At 40.1% G+C, this 21,979-nt stretch overlaps 1 protein-coding gene across 5 annotated transcripts in view; it reads right to left on the bottom strand.

Moving 5' to 3' along the window:
- The window catches only part of MAGI3 (membrane associated guanylate kinase, WW and PDZ domain containing 3), a 381,198-nt gene that overhangs the window by 101,860 nt on the left and 257,359 nt on the right, over positions 1 to 21,979 (bottom strand). The window lies entirely within an intron of this gene.

Here is a 21,979-nt window from a genome sequence, read left to right as displayed (position 1 = left end):
GTATTGCCCCCTGAGGGACACTGCATACCAATGGGTGGCAGGATGACAATTTTTCCCCAAGTGCCACCCTCTGTCCCTGACCATGGAGAAAAGAGAAGCCACTGTAAGGTAGTCTCTCATATCCCCACATCGTCAAGGCGGTGGGTCAATAGATCGTAATCGATCATATCGAATGCTGCTGATAAATCCAGTAGTATCAGCAGTGCCGATTCGCCACGATCCAGCTGCCTGCGGAGATCATCCATGAGAGCGACCAGCAACGTCTCCACCCCATGTCCCGGGCGGAAGCCAGACTGGAAGGGATCTAGGGATGAAGAATCATTCAGGAAACCCTGTAGCTGCTCCAATACCGCCCGCTCAATCACCTTACCCAGAAACGGGAGGTTTGAAACCCTGGGGGCCCACTCCCCTGCTCACTGCTGTACCTCCCACTTGCAGCCTCTCTCCCGCTGACAATGTATGCATCTTCCCCCTTCTACTTCACCAGTTGGACCTCCCTCAACCCACATTCTCACTGCATGAATGCCCTTCTCCCAAAGGTGCAGGGCAACATCTGCAGCCAGCTGTGTGGGCGGCAGATAGGCAAACATGGTTGGGGGATGGAAGCGGTGGTCCCCACCAGAAGCCCTGGGGTCCACTCCCACCTAGGAGTGTACTGACTCCAGCCCTGAGATGTACAAATTTCCCTCTGCAATAGACAGAATGTGAAGTTGTTCAACTTTTTAAGGATTAACCTATTATCATTTCTGTAAATATGAACCACTTGCAAAACTTGCAGAGCCATCCAAAGTAGCATTACACCCCTCTCGGCTCACTGATATTAATGGACTTAGAATGATGCAACTGTGCTTAGGATGCCACTACTGAAGACCTTTTACTTCACTATCATTTCTTATGTTGAAGTCTCTTCTATTTTGTTTTTTAAAAACATGAACTACAAGAACTGTGTGACTGACTACACCGTAACACTTATAATCATGAATTTTTCAAAGAAAAAAATCAATACCTGTTGCCCATCTTCAAATCAGACTTCACAATATTCATCCCATACTTTCTTCAGCTGTATGTGTATAATTTACTGAATCTGATGCCTCTTTTTGTAATTTGGGAGTTTGCACATAAGCTCATTTTCCAATCAGACACATTCTAGCAGTTCATACTGTGATATAAGGTATATATGGGAGGGGCCTTATTAGAGTTCCAGTTCACTATCGGTTAGCTATGAATGCCTATGTTCTTTGTCTATTGGGAGTAATAAAGAAGCCTATGAGGAACTACTCAAGCCTCCATTGTGCTCACTTGTCTGGATAGATAAGTGTATTCTTATATGTCCCGCCCCAGGGGTAACTACACTTATTTTGTGGTGTAATTGCAGGCTAGTGGATTAAACACTCAGGGGCTTGAAGACCCTCCAATCAGATACCATCAGAGGCTCAATCTAAGCTTCAGATTTCAACTTCCAGACCCTGACAACTGGATTTTGGGTCCTACTCCAAAAACTTTTTCTACATATCAGCCTGGTAGTTATGTGCATTGCACATGTTTCAGCACATTTCTGACATAATGCACAATTCGGTAGCTGGCACACTGATGGTACAGGGGTAACCAGTGACACAGTCTGAGAAGTTATCTAAGTCGCAGTGCCCTACCTACGCTTTTACATAGTCAAGTGTATAAATCTGGTTACCCTTTCACAAAGTATTACTCCTCAGCCAATGTTCGACAAAAGTAATCACCAGATTACCAGTAACAGGGACTTTTTTTTTCTCCTGGTGACTGCTTTCTCCTGGTGACTGTCTTTTAAGGCAAAGGAATTTGCTGAACTGTTCCTTTAAGAGCATCCTAACTTTAGGCCTGCAGCATATTTTATTTTCATTTTAAGCAAGGTTCTTCTCAGCTAAAAAGCACCTCTTTTACATATGCTTTTATTCTATTTAGCAGTTAAGAATACAGAGCTTTTTTTAAAAAAACCCTGAAAATTGCTACTGATATCAACAAAAAAAGGGGTTTCCAATGCCAATGGTCAGATACTTTCAGTCTGATCATGTGTATAGTTATTCAGAAATAAGTATATAAGTTCAAGTGGGATTAATTGGACTAATTTTCACTGTACACAATTTCAGCTTTGAACATGAGTCAGAACACAGGTCAAGGCAGAATCTTGTCTAGATGAGACTGAACGGATGAACAAATTGTATGACTATGCATCAATGGCTAAATTAACTTCTTATATGCATAATAGACCAATCCAAGAACTTCAGAAAAAATGGAACGCTTTTTTTGACTATGTTAAATATAAAACATTGAACACAAAAGTATTTTAAGTAGTATAGAGATGAGAGGAGAAATATTTCGTAGTTTAAATATTCTGTTATATATTCTGTTTTTATTCCTTTATGTATTATTCACTGTCATTCTCTTTTTCAAATAATATATATATATAATTTTTTTTAAAGAAGGAAAAAATAATATGAGTCCATCCAGCTTAGCATCATCTACTCTGAACGGGTCAGTAGATCTGAGGATCTTATCCACAGATTGTCCCTGTGCTCCTACCAGACATCCTCTAACCCAGAGGGGCCAGTTCCTGAATTTGGAAATCAAGCTCGTGGTCTATCACTAAACTATTCTCCCCCTTTAATCTGTAAAATAGAAAAAAACAACAACTGTACCCTAGGAACTCCTGCAAAAAAAAAAAGTGCTAGTTTTTAATGTGCCACAGAACTCATTTACTTGGAAAACTTGTTTGTCTTCTTTACTATTGTAATGCATTATTCTGGATAGGAATTTAATCTAACTACTGTACCAGCCCTTTTAATTGCACTTATTAATAAACTCAAATATTATACAGCAAGTATATTTGGGGGCTTCAACAAACCCACACACATAAATAAGTTACAGGTTGGGCCAAAATTCTTGAGAAAAAATGTCCTTCACCAGAAGGTGGACAGATTGAAGACAGCAAGCAGTCACTGAGATACAGAGCTTTACATTTAAATATTTTTCTATTAATATAATTAGTATAAGGTCTAATTAGCACAGTAATTATCTTATTGTTATAGGTAATATTATAGGAAGGCTGCAGCAGTCTAGTAGAAAATAAAAATTGGCTACCTTGGATATCTGCTTCCAATAAACTGCAGGCTCCCATGTGAATAGCCAAATCCACACAACCAGCCAGTCACAGCTATGATGCAAGGTTCGGCAAACCCAGATTTGCAGAAAATCTGATTTTGTTAAACCTTATCTGTAAAAAGCAAACCTTTGGACTCTGAGAATGAAATGATGACCCACAGAGCAGAATGACAGTTCCTTGGAGCAAAAAACCTGTTCCGGGGCTGGAATGGGGAGGGAGGGAAGTACTCGTTGAGGGGAGAGTCAAGAAGATGTTTGGGGGGGACAGCAGGAGGAACACTCTTTGAAAGGACACGAGGACAGAGACAATCTAGGAGAGGTTAAATTTGGGGGGAGGGAGAGGATCTCTTTGGGGAGACAGCAATATCCCTCTACAAGACAGGACAGAGGCGATCCTGGGGGGAAGGAGAGTCTCCTGGGGGTAACAGAAATCTCCCCATCGGGCTGTTCGAGGGGAGGCTGGAAGTGCTGATTTTGGGAGGGAGAACAGTCATCACAAGGAGGCAGATCTGAATACGGAGACACTAAAAGACAGGAGAACTCTTGGGGGGGCAGACATGTTGAGGGGACACATATGGAAAGAAAGATGAAAGTGCCCTGTTTGAGTTAGGCTATGTTCAGCCACTGCTGATTTTTCAGGTTGTTCAAGTCTGCAGTGTCTTTCATGTTCTTTTATTCTTGTCTGGATGCTACGCTTTGTGGTCCCGATGTAAACTTGTCCACAGCTGCAGGGTATACGGTATACTCCTGCAGAGGTGAGGGGGTCTCTACAGTCTTTTGCTGATCGTAGCATCTGTTGTATTTTTCGGGTGGGTCTGAATACTGCTTGAAGGTTATGCTTTTTCATAAGCTTTCCCATCTAATCAGTTATTCCTTTGATGTATGGCAAAAACACTTTTCCTGTAGGAGACTGTTTTTCCTTGGTTGTTTGATTCATCCTGGGTTTGATTGCTCTTCGGATTTCATTTCTGGAGTAGCCATTTGCCTGAAGTGCGTGGTTTAGATGGTTAATTTCCTCATTGAGAAAGTGCGGCTCACAAGATCCACTAATGTTTTCATTATGCCTCTTTTCTGTCGGGGGTGGTGATTGGAGTTTTTGTGTAAGTACCGATCAGTGTGAGTTGGTTTCCTGTAGACCTTGTGACCTAACTGAAAGTTTGCTTTGCGGATGACCAAGGTTTCCAGAAATGGGAGTTTTCCCTTGATTTCTTTCTCCATTGTGAATTGTATGTTCAGGTGGATGTTGTTGAGATGATTCAAAAACCCCATCAAACAGGGCACAGTATCTTATTCCAGGACACCAAAATACTGGACAACACTTCCAACTACTTTGTCAGACTGCACAGGGAAGCCATTGAAATTCACAAGCATAAGCAAAACTTCAACAGGAAAGAAGATACCTTAAGAGTGAACAGAGCATGGTTTCCAGTTCTGAAAAACACCAGGCTAACAAGACACTCTATACTCAACAATAGCCCTGCAGAGAAGATTAGCACATCAAGCACCAATCCATATGCAAAAGAACCTACTCAGGATACAGTGAAGCCTCCCGCCATTACCATTCCACACCCTGGGAAACTCTTACAGGATGACTCAGCTCGACCCCACCCCTCCTGAGTAGATACAAATGACCTGCCAACATCTTTTCCACACTGTGACACTGAGAGATCTCTGTCTTTTGGAGCTACACCTCTGAAGATGCCAGCCACAGCTGCTGGCGAAACGTCAGGAACTTCAATGCCATAACCACGGCAATACAGCCCGGAAAACCCACAACAACCATCAAGCAGGGTTCGTTGGGGAGGATCTCAAAGTGCTGTCAAAGTGTGAGACTGAAACAGTGACCAGGAGTTGATAGGTTGGGAGGAGGACGAAGCCGTAACTGCTGAAGTGAGGGGCTGGTCCAGGAGAACAGATTGCAGGCAGGGGCAGCCCCAAGAGTTTGGGATGCGGAGGAACAGAAGTTCCAGGACCTCCCAAGGCATCCTTCTGACTAGATCCCTCCTCCTCAAAAACTTTTAGCAGCTGCTCTTCCTCTAGCAACGGTAACAGCTGTGCTGTCTCCTCCTCAAACCCCTAAAGTGCATCCGTAGAAAGAGGTTCTGCCTGTGAGACCTCTCAGTCCCCAATATGGCTGGTGCAGGGCACCGATAGCAACAGGCAATCAGGAAAACTTTGGCACTTCTTCACACCACAACCATCCTTCCTCCTCATTCCAATCCTCATGGTTCGATAAGAAGAGCTCTCAGCCGAGGAAACACAACAAGCTTGGTCCCGATTGGAGCCTGACTGCAGCCCTGAGACCGGATTGGGGCAGAGCCCTATCCTGATGTCACCAATTAGAATTGAAAGGAGCAGGGGAAGGAGATAGCAGAAGAGTGAGCCCTCAGCCAAGGAAACCCAACAAGCTTGGTCCTGGTTGCAGTCTGACTGCAGCCCTGAGACTGGGCTGGGGCAGAGCCCTACCCTGACGCCACCAATTAGAATTTATTTATTTCAGATTTATTTATTTATTTATTTCAGATTTCTATTCCGCTCTCCCTGCAAGCGGGCTCAGGGTGGATAACAACATATTAAAAATACAATTAAAAATGCATGTACATTAAAACAACACATTTAAAACAGGATGGTGGACAGCCTTCACAGCCTTAAGATTTTATACACCCCTTTTTTCAGGCCAGCAGAGGCCCTGCCTCAGCCATATGCCTGGCAGAAGGGGGGTGGGGGAAGGAGACAGCAGAAGAGTGAGTCCTCAGCCGAGGAAACCCAACTTATTTCCTGACAAAACTACAGCTCAGTTGTAGTGACTACACACTACTGAGATACTCTCCTTTCCAGCTTTACAAAAATTAAGATCAACTCCAATATGATCTAAGTTGCAGGCTAATTCAGAGAACTGAATAGTGCCTAAAAATATACTATTTTCCCTGCGATTGTATCTGGGGAATCACTGGGAGCAGGACTTAGGGTTGAGTGTTTCTTTGTCCCCATAGGAAGAGAAGCAAAACCGAATACCAGACAACTCAAAAGGAAACCCTCAGATTCTCCTCCTTAAGTTCTACACTACCCCCACTTTAAGAGGGATGATAGAAGACTCTGTACAAGGCTGAGACCCTCTCCTAAGCTTCTCAAGGAACAATTGGTGTGGACAAGAGGGAACATCTGGTACATGCTCTTGGAAGTTATAAAGCTAAGTCATAGGGAAGCTGACAACTAAAATAAAAAAATGCAGGTATTAGCTTTTAGACATCTTCAGTTACACATTACAAGCACTTCAATCTTTACATAACGGTAGCAAAAGCAAGTCTCAGAGCACAGAACAACTTGGTTTAAGAACCCGAAGAGGTTAGAAAGTAACCACCTAAATTAAACAAATTTTGGCCAAACAGCAGCAGTATATTCATCTCTGGTGAGAGTCTTGTCAGAATCAGTTCAAAACCAAGTATCTGGTTCAAGTTTTAGACACCTTTGCCCATTTTCTCACTCAATAAACAATTTATATTTAGCTAACAAGCAATACTTATTTGAAGCAAGTTCTTAACTCATTACATTTTGGCTCCTAGTTCCTATTTTCTCATAAATAAACTTCTACTGACAAGCTAATAAAGTTTAGGAAATAGCCAATAGCCACTCACCTGCAGCAAGTTAGAACTGTTTTCCGGCAACAAGGCATTAAAGCTTTACACAAGTTGTTGTTTTTCTTTTATATCAAAAAATGGTTAACATAGGTATGTGAAGCAGAGCAAGCTAATAAACATTTATGGTCTAGTAACTTATGGACTTATCTGCAAGGCTTGGCTACTACTAGCTTCAAAGAATATTATTCATAATTCTTTCATCATGTAATGATCTTAAAAGCAGTGCAATTCATATATCAAAATGATAATATAGCACTACTAATTCATGTTGCCTAAAATTCTACTCTTTTTAACTCTCTTCACCCAGTTGCAATGTGTCTTAAGGACAGATCAAACATTAGCTTCCTAACCTATTTACAAGTAGAAAAAATAAACACGCGAGTTTCATGCATGAAATCCCCCTGCAATAACCTTCAAGCAGGAGCAATTTCAAATATGATGTCTCAAAGAAACAAGGCTATATTCATCTGCATATATATTTTACATTTAAATAAATCTAAGCCCAAAGATTCCCAAAAATAGCATACTGTCATTCTATCCCTATTTCATATTTGCTGAAGTTAAAACAGATTTGGTACAATGTTTGCTAACACTGTACCAAAGATTTATACACTGCATTGTGCTGTGTGACCTCAGAGTATTGTATTTTGGTTCTTGATGTGATTTCCACTTTACAGTTCAACATTTTTAATTCCCAAAAGTTGTTCGATCTTTGCAATATTATCTGCAACCAAGCAATTAAAAACCTTAATGAAATGCTTCTTAAAGACACAAATGAAAGAGTTTCATTATAAAATCTATGTTTGCAAAATAAAAAAAGTCTGATGAAGGGGGGAATGGAAACAAAGTACCAACAAAATTTTGATGACAGTTTATTAAGTAGGTCAATGTCAGAGCTGACTGCTTATTCCTTACTTCACATGTGAAATTCATTGCTGGCTAATGAGTTTCTAAGGGACAATGCTGGTTTATTTGCATTTTAGTCAAATCTACCACCACCAAAGTGGAAACAGCACAGTTTTAGAAAGCAGGCGAAGATGGTTTCATTTAAGTCTTTGGTGGCTTCTGATTTTACTTTTGTTTAGTATCTTATTCTTTTAGCTGGCCCTGTTATCAATTCTAGTTGTCGTTTTACTTCTGCAATGATTAAAATGTTTAAATCATTGTTTCAAACTTGACTAATATGATGTAAATAATTCTACTTGAATCTTGTTGATCTATGGTATACAATTTTTTGTAGTATATAATTTACAACATTTTATTGCAGTCTGTCTCATATTGTCTTTTGTTATACTCGTACTTGTTATACTTCTAATAATTTAGATAATGTCTCTTGGGGAGCCTACTTATAGTATTTTTTTTTGCATAATGTTAAGAAATAACTTAAATTCGGTGTGCTGCATATAGTTAACACAAGGATTTTGCCTTATCTGTAGATTTCTTATTCTTCAGGGAAGACACAGATCAGTCTTTTCACTAGAACTGTTCCTATGCCCAGTTATAGATGGGGTCCTCCTCGAATAAAGTTTTCCACTGGCAGAAGGGAACCCCAGAAGGGGCCTGAACAGGGTAGAGCTCCACGTATTCTCTGCCATAATAAGCAAATACAGAGAAAGAACCATGAGAAAACAGGACTAATGGTGCATAATTCCACTTCTAAATAAAACAGAGAAGGGCATCAATGAAAAGTGATTCATGAAGACTGCCTTATGTCTCCATGAAGAATAGGGCATTTACAAATAAGTTACTCTGCTTTTCGTGACCACAAGGGAATTTTTTCATTGGGATGTACACAAGCAATTTTATGCTGGAATGGAAGTGCATTCTCTTTGTAGTAAAAAATTGAGTCCCCCCAGAATCTTCTTCAGTACCCACCTTCCAATATTAATATTATAGCATTTACCTTGGCTTTCAAAGTGAGCTGTTTCTGTGTAATAGACTACAGTGAATTAAGCTAGGCTACTACTATTGCAGACAGAGCAGTGCTAAGATGAGTTACAGAGCCCACCCTTTTAGGAACTGCCAGATATGCAAGTTATCTGCAATTGACCTGGCTCTGCTAACTAGCTTGAACGGTCAGAAAATCTTGCTAAGGTGCATGTTTGCCTGATGTTGTTGTCATCATCTTTTGCTTCAGTGGACATCTAATTGCTGGCCAAATAATTTGCCTTCCGAGAATGGTTTGTCAGCCTTGGATCTAAAGCGTACAAATGAACATTTTGTGTTGTCAAACTTAAAGAATCTATGTCTTGAACTAGGCATAGAGAGAAACTGGGCCAGAGAGAAAATAGGAGAAATTTTGTGGTGTTCAGCCTTCAAAGACTCAGATTTAGTGGGGATGAAGAATTTGGCAGTCAACATGAAAACTGTTTCAGAAAAAAAAGAAAGATTTAGCGTTCTTAGATGACACAGAATCTTTAGTCAGGCTTCCACTGACTACTAGAATCAGAATCAAGATTATTGTCTATAGCTGGAGCCAGGGCATTAATCGATGAAAACTTCTATCCTTCCAAACACCCTGGGGAAAACAACACAGTTTACTGGTCAGCTGATGGCGCATCTTGCCCCTGACTGGATTGTTTCATTCTTCCTTTATAATCCCTGTTACTGAACTTCAGAAAGGGTATCTCTGGGGGAAGGGGAGTTCAAAGCTGAGGAGTTCAAAGCTGAGGAAATTCCAAGCTGATCCTTCAAACAGAAGATTCCAAATTCTTGGCAACTGGGGTATTTGCAGTGCTTTCAGTTTGCTACAGTATTTGGTGGCAAACGATTTGACCTGATTCTATTGTGTAGGTTATATCTCTTCCCTAAACTGAAGTCAGTTTAGTGGTTAAGAATGGCGGGACTCTAATCAGGAGAACCAGGTTTGATTCCCCACTCCTCCACTTGAAGCCAGCTGGGTGACCTTGGGTCAGTCACAGCTCTCTGGAGCTCTCTCAGCATCATCCATTTCACAGGGTGATTGTTGTGAGGATTATCATACTTTGTAAACTGCTGAGTGGATGTTAAGTTGTCCTGAAGGGTGCTATATAAATCAAATGTGGTTGTTGCTGTTGTTCTTCTTATAACACTCCCTCCTCTTTATCTAACAAGAAGAAAATTTCGGAGGAGGTATTCTAAGGAGGTCACAACTGCGATGGGTATATGTGGGTGCACATACATTTGATATATCCTCATTAGATTTGGGTGCACAAGTATCAAAATGTGATTGAGGCCCCTCTTTGGAAGCAAAAAGATTTAGTGGAAATTGCACAAGGCCTTACCAATACTGCCTTTAGCGCTCAACAAATCTTTCAAAACAACCTAGTAATAAAGGCTTTTAAACTTATTTCTAAATACAGAGGTCTTTTTCCTGGTAGCTCCACAAGTGCTGTGCTGACTATTGCTGAGGCAGTCTTACTATGAAGGAGCTGGCCCTCCAATCCCCAGAGGAGGACCACCCTATGTTGTAAGTAGCCTGTCCTATGGCCACCAATGGGACAATTTAGAATTTCATAGCCTTTAAGAGACATGGTATAGAGTAAGCCCCACTCGCTCCCCACTGAGGCAGATTTTCCCTCCAAAACTGATGAAGTTGTTTGCTGGGACTGGGAAGCCTCTGGTAGTGTGTATCCGGGTGCAACTTAGAATCCCTTTTGTCCTACTCTTAAATGTGTGTGTGTGTGTGTGTGTGTGTATGTGTGTGTATAAGCCACTCTTTTCCTTTTACTCCAGACCGAGTACTCTACAGAGCCAACCCCCCCCCCCCCCCGCCGCCTTTCCAGACACTTGGCAGGAATTATTCTTCTCCTTAATACGTATCCCTGATCATTTGGCTGAAAATGAATTACTACCCACTTTCTCTGCAAACCACATGCTCCCAGTTCTATCTCGTCTGAGTAAAATTACTGCTGGCTTTCCCAGTTTAGTTCATCAGCTAAAAGCTTTTCATCAATCTTAAGTTGTCCCAATTAGGGCAAAGTTTTCTCCTTCTTTTCCTGATTTCTAGTCTCCCTAGTCAGATTCCAAGCTTAGACTCTCCTGACAATCCTGTCAGCACCCTCTCACTGGCAAATCACAGAGAGGGGGGAGCAGCATGTCAATCATTCTCCCTTCAGGCAATTGTTTTTAACCTTTACTTTTCACTCTCTAGATGCAGCATTTGGTAAACCTTGCATTTAACACCCATTTCATCACTCTTCGTTACATAAAGTGGCATGACAAGCTCTTTGTGCCGAAGAGATATATGAAAGAAAACATCCGATTTGTAACTGATGCAACAGAGCTAGAGGAGAAGAAAGGTTATAAATTTGCATTTGTCTTTCTGGATGCTGAAAAAGCATTTGATAATCTCTCTTGGACCTTTTTGCAAAAAATAATACAAAATTTAAGCATTGGCCCTAAGTTTGAAAATTGGATAAAAGGAATTTATACAAAGCAAAAAGTGAAGATTTTAATCACTGGAGTATTGACAGAAGAATTGCAAATAGAAAAGGATACTAGACAAGGATGCCCATTGTCACCACAACTATTTATACTGGCAATGGAAATTCTTGCTTCCAAAATAAGGCAAGACCCTAAAATTAAAGGCCTAAAAGCGGACAATGAAGAATTTAAGCTGAAATGATATGCAGATGACGTGGTATTGACAATTTTGATCCCACAGGACACAATACAGGATGTGATGGAACAGCTTTTGAAGTCTGGTGAATACTCAGGATTCAAAATTAATAAGAAAAAAAGCAAAAATTATCCCTAAACTTTTAACAAAGCACGTGGAATAAAAAATTCAGGAAGTATCAGGATGGGAGATAGCAGCAAACCCAGTGAAATACTTGAGCATCTATCTAACAAGACATAAATACACTCTGTTTAGAGATAATTATGAGACATTGTGGAGCAGAATTCAAAAAGATCTGGAAAGATGGTCCAAATTAAATTTGTCTTAGATTGGAAGGATTTCAGTGATTAAAATGAACATTTTACCAAAAATTATTTTTTTGTTTCAAATGTTACCAATTAGCATAAAAGATAAGACACTGAAAGATTGGCAGAGACAAATTAACCAATTTATCTGAAACAGTAAAAAAACAAGAGTAAGATTCAAGGTATTACAAGATGAAACTTCCAGAGGAGGAAGGGCAGTCCCAAATATTAAATTATATTATGAAGCAGCTGGTCTAGTTTGGATTATAGACTGGATAAGAAACCCCAAAGACAGACTAAAGTGGCAGACTTTACAGACGGACTACACAACCTCCTATGGGTGGCAAAAAGATCAAGACAGAAACAAGAATGTCATGTTGAAGAGACAGCCTTCAAATTTGGGGTTCGGTTAGAAGAAGAATAAGCCCGTTGATATCACCACTATTTTCACCAATTGATGTCTTTTGTGATAATAGATAATGATTTTATAACATACCAAGATATGACAAACTCTCAAGGAAAAATCAAAACATGGCAAGAAATTCAAGACGAAGGAAAGAAAATACAATGGCTGATATATTTTCAGGCAGTTTCCAGAATACAAGAAACCCAGAAGGAACGCAGAGGACAACTAAAGAATCTTACCGACTTTGAGAAATTAATCATGCAGAAAAAAGAACACATCTTGGGTCTAATATATAAATGGTTGTTGTGGGTTTTCCGGGCTGTATTGCCGTGGTCTTGGCATTGTAGTTCCTGACGTTTCGCCAGCAGCTGTGGCTGGCATCTTCAGAGGTGTAGCACCAAAAGACAGAGATCTCTCAGTGTCCCTGGGAAGATGCCAGCCACAGCTGCTGGCGAAACGTCAGGAACTACAATGCCAAGACCACGGCAATACAGCCCGGAAAACCCACAACAACCATCGTTCTCCGGCCGTGAAAGCCTTTGACAATACATCTAATATATAAACTTTTACTCCATTATGATGCTGAATCAGAACAAGTTAAAGTGTGTATGATAAAGTGCATGCAAAATTTCAGAGAAGAAATAACATTTCAACAGTGGGAGAATCTTTGGACAAAGGGCATAAAATTTACAGCAAGTCAAACATTAAGAGAGAATTTGTACAAGCTGTTTTTTAGATGGTACATTACACCAAAAGACATTGAGAAAATGGACAAGAAATATGTGGAGTTATGTTGGAAATGTAATGAAGCAGATGGCTCCTTCTATCACATGTGGTGGACTTGCCACAAAAGCAAAAACTTTTGGAAAGAAATACAAGCTGAGATGCAAAAGATTTTAAAATTTGATTTCGCCATAAATCCACAAACTATGCTGTTGGGAATACTACCAGAAAATGTAGGCAGAAAATACATGAACTATTTAGATATTTATTGACGGCGACAAGGGTGGTATTTGCAACCAGATGGAAGGAAGGTGAATGCCCAACTAAGAAAATCTGGAGAGATAAAATGGCAGAATACGCAGCGATGGCAAAACTAACAAGCTATTTAAACAGAAGACCAATCAGAGAATTCGAAGAGAAATGGGGAAATTATTTTGCTTACAAAGGATGCATAAAATCTCTTACTTTTAGAAACCAGAATAGGATGGTATACTGATATATTGTTATAGATTGGATATAAGGTTAGGTTCTGATAAGATGAAATTGGGTGAATATCAGTGATGAGGTAGAATGCATGATATGGAAACTTTGGCAAAATGGTTAAGCTACATAGAAACCATCTGTATAGAAGCATTAGACCATACTAAGATATGACAGTTAGAATGTACAGGGAGACTACTTGTTTGGACCCTTAGTTGATCTAAAATTGAATATTGTGTAGGAAAAAGATCGTACTTAGTTTGAGAAGACACACAGGAGTTGGAATAAGATATAATATTGATGAACTCTGATTAAGGTATGTTCTGTGTACTCTGTATTCTATTATAACAACTCTTGTAGTGCAAAATCTTAATGTTCCTTTGACCCTGTTATTCCCCCTTCTTTTGTACCCCTCTTTGGTCTGAAAATAAATAAATACAAGTTTATGCTCCAACTACAGTTGCTGAGGAGGAAGAAATAGAAAACTTTTACGCAAGTGTCCAAGAAGAAATTGACCATACACCTAAACAAGATATGCTGATAATCATAGGTGACTGGAATGCAAAAGTAGGTAATAAAGCAGAATCAACCATAGTGGAAAATTTGGATTAGGATTACAGAATTGAAGCAGGAAAGCGGCTCATAGAATTTTGTGACGCTAACAACCTGCATTGCTAATACATGCTTTAAGAAACCAAAAAGACAATTGTATACATGGAAATCACCAGGTAACCAATACAGGAACCAAATAGATTACATAATTGGAAGCAGAAGATGGAGAAGCTCTATTCTCTCAGATAAAACAAGACCAGGAACTGATTGTGATACAGATAATGAACTGTTAATATCAAAAATTAGAATAAAGCTGAAGAGAAACACTACAAGAATCATAGTGTCAAAATACAATCTAAATAATATTCCTGAAGAATTTAAAGACCAGGTAAGGAAAAGATTTACAATAGTAATTTTAACTGATCGTAAGCCAGAAGAACTATGAGCTGAAACCAGAGGTATTATTAAGAAAGAATGTGCAAAGACTATTCCTGTAGCCAAAAGAAAGGAGAAGCCTAAATGGATGACTGAGGAAACTCTTAAAATTACTATAGAAAGATGAGAAGCGAAAGCAAAAGGCAAGAGAAATAGGGTCAAAAATCTAAATGAAGCTTTTCAGCGCCTTGCATGCAGAGACAAAGAAATCTATTGTAATAACCAGTGCAAAGAAATAGAAGAGAACAACAAAAAAGGAAGAACAAGAGACTTGTTCCAAAAGATCCGAGAAATCAAAGGGAAATTCAAGCCACAGCTTGGGATGCTGAAAGATCCACATGGAAATACAGTATCTGATCAGGACAAAATAAAGGAAAGATGGAAACAATACACTGAAGAACTATACAAAAGAGATGGAAGGATGACAGATACATTTTTTTGTTGTTCCAAATTTTCTTTATTATATAATTCAAAGTATTAATGATCATACACAATAAAGACAGAAAAAGCAATTCAAGAACACAATCCTTAAAGTATATTATACTAAAAGAACTATATACATACACCTTAATGGTCTAAATTTAAGATACATTTTTTTCCTTCCATCTTTGTTTACTGTTTGTTTGTTTGACATTGCATTATCTACTTATATATGTCTTGTTATGAGTTAAGAATTTGTTGATATAGTTGGTTTGGAAACAGAAGATCATTTTTAGTTATATGGTCAAAAAAAGGCATCAGTTTGTTGTAAAATTGCTGTCATGTCTGCATACCATTCATTCATGCCATTCATATGTTCTCTGTTCCCTGTATTGATCTGATCATACTGTGTAACTATATGCTCTCTTATTATGCTCATGTACTGTGACCATTATATTCATGCCATCTTGAGCTTGCCTAAAAACGAAAGTACTAATGTTGAGACTGTTATCTCTGAAGCCCGTTACTGACCTTGTACTAAAATGTAACTCTTCGCAAGAGACAGAAGGAGTTGAATTCCTTGTGATCTGGCTTTCTCTGGCCAGACAAAGCTATTGTGTTTCTCATGAGAACTGGGACTTTCGCGCCTTATTGCTAACTGCCCCAGGGGAGGAGGAATCCTGCTCCTTATATCAAAGAGCATACGCTTGTATTCTCATTCCTGCCAATCCTATTCATCTTTGGAGGTACCTGTGAACTTAATGGATCTCTATAATAAAACCTTTTCAACCAAGACCCTGGAGTACTTGCTGTGAGGGATTTGGGGATCTATCTGTTGTGGACTGCCATTCCTAGAACTGACAATTGCGTTGTTTTGGAGTAGGTGTTGGGTTGTTGTATTTTGTCTGTTATTTTTTTGATAATAAACTGGTCCCATTCCTTTGAACACCATTGGTTCATTGATGGTGGTGTCTGTTTATTCCAATGTGAGGCAATTAATGCTTTGGCTACTACCAGTACGCTTGTTCTAAGATCACGTCTTATCGTTGGAATATCATTATTTTGCCATAGATCTAAAAAGATTATTTGAGGTTCTAAAGGGATTTTATAGTTTGTTATTTGTTCAATGTGTTGTAAAATGTCTGGATGACAGATACTTTTGACAAAGAATCTTTTGATGAAGAACCAGAAATCCTAGAAAGTGAAGTAAAAGCTGCACTCAAAGCAATTGAGAGAAACAAAGCACCTGGAGTAGATGGAATACCAATAGAGCTATTTCAAGCTACAGAAATGGAGTCCATCAGAATCTTAACAAGAATCTGTCAACAAATATGGAAAACAAAACAATGGCCCACAGACTGGAAACGCTCAGTCTACATTCCAATCCCCAAAAAAGGGGATGCCAAGGAGTGCAGCAACTATTGAACAATCGCGTTAATTTCCCATGCAAGAAAAGTGATGCTCAAAATTATTCAGCTAAGACTCTTACCATATATGGAATGAGAAATGCCAGATATTCAAGCTCGATTCAGAAAAGGAAGAGGCACGAGAGATCACATTGCAAATTTACAATGGAAAACGGAACATACCAGGGAATTTCAGAAGAATAGATTACAGCAAAACTTTTGACTGTGTGGATCATTAAAAGCTATGGAGAGTCTTAAAAGAAATGGGGGTGCCATAACATCTTATTGTTTTGATGCGCAACCTGTACTCTGTAGAAGAGGCTACTGACAGAACACAATATGGGGAAACAGAATTGTTTCCAATTGGCAAGGGTGTCAGACAAGGATGCATATTATCTCCCTGCCTGTTCAACCTCTATGCAGAATATATCATAAAGCTGGATTAAATCTAGAAGAAGGTGGAGTGAAAATTGGTGGGAGGAATATTAACAATTTGAGATATGCAAATGACAGTACATCACTAGCAGAAAATAGTGAAGACTTGAAACGACTACTGATGAAGGTTAAAGGAGAAAGCACCAAGGCAGGATTACAACTGAACATTAAGAAGACAAAAGTAATGACTACCGAGGAATTACACAATTTAAAAGTTGACAATGAGGAAATTGAAGTTGTTCAAGATTTTCTATTCCTTGGCTCAATCATCAACCAACAGGGGGACTGCAATGAAGAAATCAGAAGAAGATTGAGACTTGGAAGAGCAGCTTTGAGGGAACTAGACAAGATCCTTAAAGATAAAGATGTCTCTCTGGGAACCAAGATCAAGATAATCCAAACTATGGTATTCTCCATTGCCATGAATGGATGTGAAAGTTGAACGGTAAAGACTGACAGGAAGAAAATTGATTAATTCGAAATGTGGTGCTGGAGGAGAGTTTTGCAAATACCATGGACAGCCAAAAAGACAAATAAGTGGGTACTAGATCAAATCAAGCAAGAATTCTCCTTAGAAGCTGAAATGACAAGACTAAAGCTATCGTACTTTGGTCACATCATGAGAAGACAAGATTCTCTGGAAAAGTCAATAATGCTAGGAAAAGTGGAAGGCAGCAGGAAAAGAAGATGGCTTGACTCAATAAAAGAAGCCACGTCCTTCAGTTTGCAGGATCCCCAGCAAGTCTGTTAAAGATAGAATGTTTTGGAGTCTTTCATTCATAGGGTCGCCATAGGTCGCAGACGACTTGACGGCACATAACACACACAGGAGCAGAACCTTCTCTTCTACTCAATTTGGTATCGTATTCTGGCTTTATCCATATATTTGTACTGTAATCCACACTAATATCCTGAGTAGGTAAAGGTAAAGGTGCAAGCACCGAGTCATTACTGACCCATGGGGGGACGTCACATCACGACATTTTCTTTGCAGACTTTTTATGGGGTGGTTTGCCATTACCTTTCCCAGTCATCTACACTTTACCCCAGGGAACTGGGTACTCATTTTACCGACCTCGGAAGGATGGAAGGCTGAGTCAACCTTGAGCCAGCTACCTGAACTCAACTTCCACTGGGATCGAACTCAGGTCACGAGCAGAGCTTGGGCTGCAGTACTGCAGCTTCCCACTCTGCGCCACGGGGCTCTTAATATCCTGAGTAGTCCACTCATTTTATATTGCTGATTTGCCATACTAAACTATCTCATTTTATCTAGTGTTGACTGTTAAATTTAAAAACAGAGCCAAGCAACCATATAATTGCAACTGTTTGTAAAACTATGGTAAACAGTGATCCAGTAAAACGTTAAATAAGCCTCTTGCTGAATTACGAAAACCAAGTCTTGTGGCACCTTGTGGAGAAATGTGTTTTACTTTGAGGTCTGGACTTCACCTTTAGCTTTAAAAAATTTTCTTCTGTTCTTAGCAGAGAACAGGCAGGAACAGAGAAGTCAGGCCAAATGTTCTCAAGTCCTACCTAGTCAGATTTTAGAAATACAAATGACCTCCTGGGCCAGAGGCAATCAAATAGCCAGCTCACATCTTTGGCTGGAAGCTTACCCTTAGGAGGGAACAGAATCTTGAGAGGTGAAAGATGCTAGAAAGTACCTTCCTGGAAATTTCAGGAAAGGTTTCTTTGAACCACAGGTGAGTGAACAAACAGAGTTATTAAAACCCCTTAGCATGGAAGGGGAAAGTCTCTTAGGCTGATTCCATCCAAGGAGGAGTGTTTACATTTAAGGCTTCTGCTAAAGGCCACCACTGTCATGTGCAGGGCAGCCAGCCTGAACTATTTTTATTTTAATTTAAACATTAAAGGAACCAAGTCCCTCAATTCTAAAGTACAAAAAATTGAAAACATCTAGAATGACTCTTGTCACCACATACCACAACTATTTTATTTGAATTGAACTTCATTTACTTTGACTGCCGTGGGTTCAACTTCAGTTCAGGGTAGTTTTTTTTTTTAATGTAATCATTTTAAGAGGTGACTGCTGAGTGACCCAATAATGAAAAGGAAAGAAAGGGAGAGCAAAGAGAGTAGCTCATACAAGGTATTTGAAACAACAAACTGAGGAAAACATTTATAAATGCTTTTCTGCTGTTATATTCAAGGCTGTTTACAATTCAGAATAACAACATTTGATTTATATACCGCCCTTCAAGATGACTTACTCACTCAGAGCTGTTTACAAAGTATGTTATTATCCCCACAACAAAACACCCTGTGATTGATTTGATTGTGGTTTGTGTATTGTATATACTAGGCAAAAGGGACACGAAAGGAAGAAAAAAAGGAGTAAACTTGGGTGACCACTCTTAGATAACATAAAAGTAGGGGACCTGCAAGGCTTGTGCGGGGCATGTCATTTCCTTCTCCCCTACTATCTCCTCATTCCCTTTCCTGCAAGCCCCCATAACCTCTCCCTTTTTCCTGCTTCCTTCTTTCCTTCCTACCCACCAGCCAACCTACCTTTATCTGCCCTCCTATTTTTAGCTTTCCTTCCTTCCTGCCCCCTGGCAACCTCTCCTTGTAAAACTAGGCCCAGTTGCTCAGTACCAGCTACCAGTCCAGGTCCAGTTGTGCAATGGTAACCCACAAGGTCATGGGGAAGCTGATTTTCCCTCTATAACCCATTTCTCTATGCTATTTCCTCTTTCTCTCCTTCCCACTCACCAACCAGACCTTCTTTTATCTTCTCTCGTATTTATTATTTATTTACTTCATTTATACCTCCTCACCTTTCTTCCCAATGGATACCCAAAGCAGCCCTCATCTCTGTCATTTTATCCTCACAACCCTGGGAGGTAGGTTTGGCTAAGAGAAAGTGACTACCCATGATCATCCAGCAAGTTCCACAGCAGAGTAGGTTTCCCAGAACCTAGTTTGTCACTCAGATCACTAAACCACAGTGGTTCTCAACTCTTCCTCCTTCCCTCGCTCAGCAACCTCTCCCTGGTCGAGTTGCAAAAGTCCTGCAGTAGCAAGCTGCTCAGTTGGGTTGTGTGGTAGCCATTGCCAGACGTACCCAAGTCACATAAGTTGTATGGAAGCTACAGCTAAGCCCAGACAAGTTGTGTAGCTGCTGCTGCACCTGGAAGAATTGTTCAGATTTCATGTTAGCAAGTTGTCCGGTGGTTGCTGCTGACCCTGGCCCTGAGAGTCTTTCCTCCAGGGCAGGAGGGAGGTGAACAAGAGCAAATTGGGAGGCCATAATGGCCCTGGAAATGGCCTTCCATCCATCTTTTACTTATAGAAACCAAGGTTTGAAAGTTGGCAGTATTTGTTGTTACCTAGCAACAATGGTCACTGAGATATCAGAAGGCATTCATTTCTTAAAGCTACAAGCGCTGCTTCTATTTGGGTGGGTAGGGTTAACCGCACAATATATTTGACTTATAGATGTCAGATTTTTCTGCAAACCTGGGGCTTTTTTCTGGATTGTAGAAAGATTTTTTTGTCTGTTCATGACTCCAATCTCCAAATTTAAGTATCCACAGATTTGGTGACATTGAGAATTAGATATTTTGGTATAATAGTTATCTAAGGAGCTTGTGGAATGGATTGCAATGCAAGTATTGCTCTAAGTGGATGGATCTAGATGGTAATTGTTCCCAACAAGTGATGAAGGGGGCCTCTCCCACTGATACAATCTGGTGGAATGTTGCATCATGTACATGGGTGACAACTCGTCACTTCTTGCAATTCGTAAACAGTAGAATTTTGGTATTAAAAATACTAACTAGAAATAGAAGGAGAAGTTGGGCAGAGCTTATTAGTTGACCATGGACAGCACACCATCCCTGAAGAACACAGATGTTACTAGAAAGAGCAGACACTGCTGGAGTGGTAGACAAGAATGGGTAAAAGATGCTGGCCAAGTGGCTGATGATTCAGAGGCTTAAGGACAGGGTCACCTTTATGAAGCCAACAGAGGTGGTTGCATTAGGTAGTAGATTTGGAGGGGAAGCAAGATTCTGCCTTCCATCCTGCCCAGCCATGTCTTCCAGAATTGCCTCCTCTTTTGCCTTATCTCTTCCCTCAGCCTCTTTAAAAACATTGCTGCAAGCTGTGCATTCCCTGTAAGGCTTCCAAAACTTCTGTGAGATTCCTATAAGATTTTGGGTACCATTTCAGTTGCCCTAACAGTCAAATACAAATGGTGACAAAACTCTCACATGAGATAGAATCTCATGGGTTTGGAAGCTCAAGTGGCAAGCATAGTTAGCTGCATTGATTTTAAAAGAGGTCTGGCTGGGGGTGGGGGGCAAGGAAGATAGGTGTACTGGCTCCCAGGCAGAGGCAGGAGCTGCATCTGACCTCAGACAGCAATATTAACTAAGTTGGAGCTGGAGGGTAATGACTCAGTAGCTTAAAAAGAAGGTGACGTATACTATATAGATGTGGACTGTTGGTACCAATTGGCCCGTATAATATACCAGAAACATTGTAAGGATTATATTTGCTGGAAGGTTTTATAGATCCTTGTGGGACTGCATTATCATAATGACTGAGAAGTTTACAGCACTGTTAACAATACATGATAACCTGCAGACTGGTAGTGCTTCCTCAGGTCTGTGTATTTGTGTTTCCAGCATTCTGACCTGGAGCCACCATAGGTAGTAAGTATAGTTCCCACTACAGTAGTTTCCCAGAATGGAATCCCTTGAATTTCCTAAGTAACAGTTGCCATTCAGTCCTATAGGGAAATAAAATGCTGTACCTCGGTACATGGTTCCTATGAAGGTAAAAAACCTCTCTCTCTTCTCTGACATTAAGTGGACTGTCCTTCCTTGACAGGACTGTTGCCATAGGATGTATTACTAATATTTTGCTGCTATTCAAAGCACTCACATTTAGGAAGAGAAAACAGAGGCAAACAATTTTAGTTTTGTATGGGTCATTTATCACTGCTCTTGGAAATCACTACTCAGTACATGATGGAATAGACTATGGCTCACAATAAATGTGTTAGCTTTTTAAGGTGTGTGGATAAACAGCCTCACTAATCCATGGGCACTGCTCTTTCCTGACCTCTGAGATTTCTAGGCACCAAGTCCTCATGTGGCAATGTGCCACTCCTGACTTTCCAACCCTTTGAGGGTTTTTCTCTCCCTCTTTTGGTATATCACTGCTCCACCTGGCCTTTGTAGTAATTGCCCACTGAAGAGGAACAGACCTCCTAGCTCCCTTCCCTGCACTGCCATTCTAAGGCCCCTCCTCATGCCTGGTCTCCTGCTACCTAGTATCTGCTTACTACAGAGACAGTTTACTGCATTTGTGCATCCTGGGAGATAGACTGTGCAAGAATTTTTTTTTAAAAAAGGTGTAAACACACGATTCCGCTGTTCTTCACTCTGTACACGCCCTAGCAGCTCTTCTTC

This window comes from Eublepharis macularius, chromosome 5, assembly GCF_028583425.1.
Source record: "Eublepharis macularius isolate TG4126 chromosome 5, MPM_Emac_v1.0, whole genome shotgun sequence".
NCBI lineage: Eukaryota > Metazoa > Chordata > Lepidosauria > Squamata > Eublepharidae > Eublepharis > Eublepharis macularius.
This window is presented reverse-complemented; position numbering and strand designations above follow the sequence as displayed.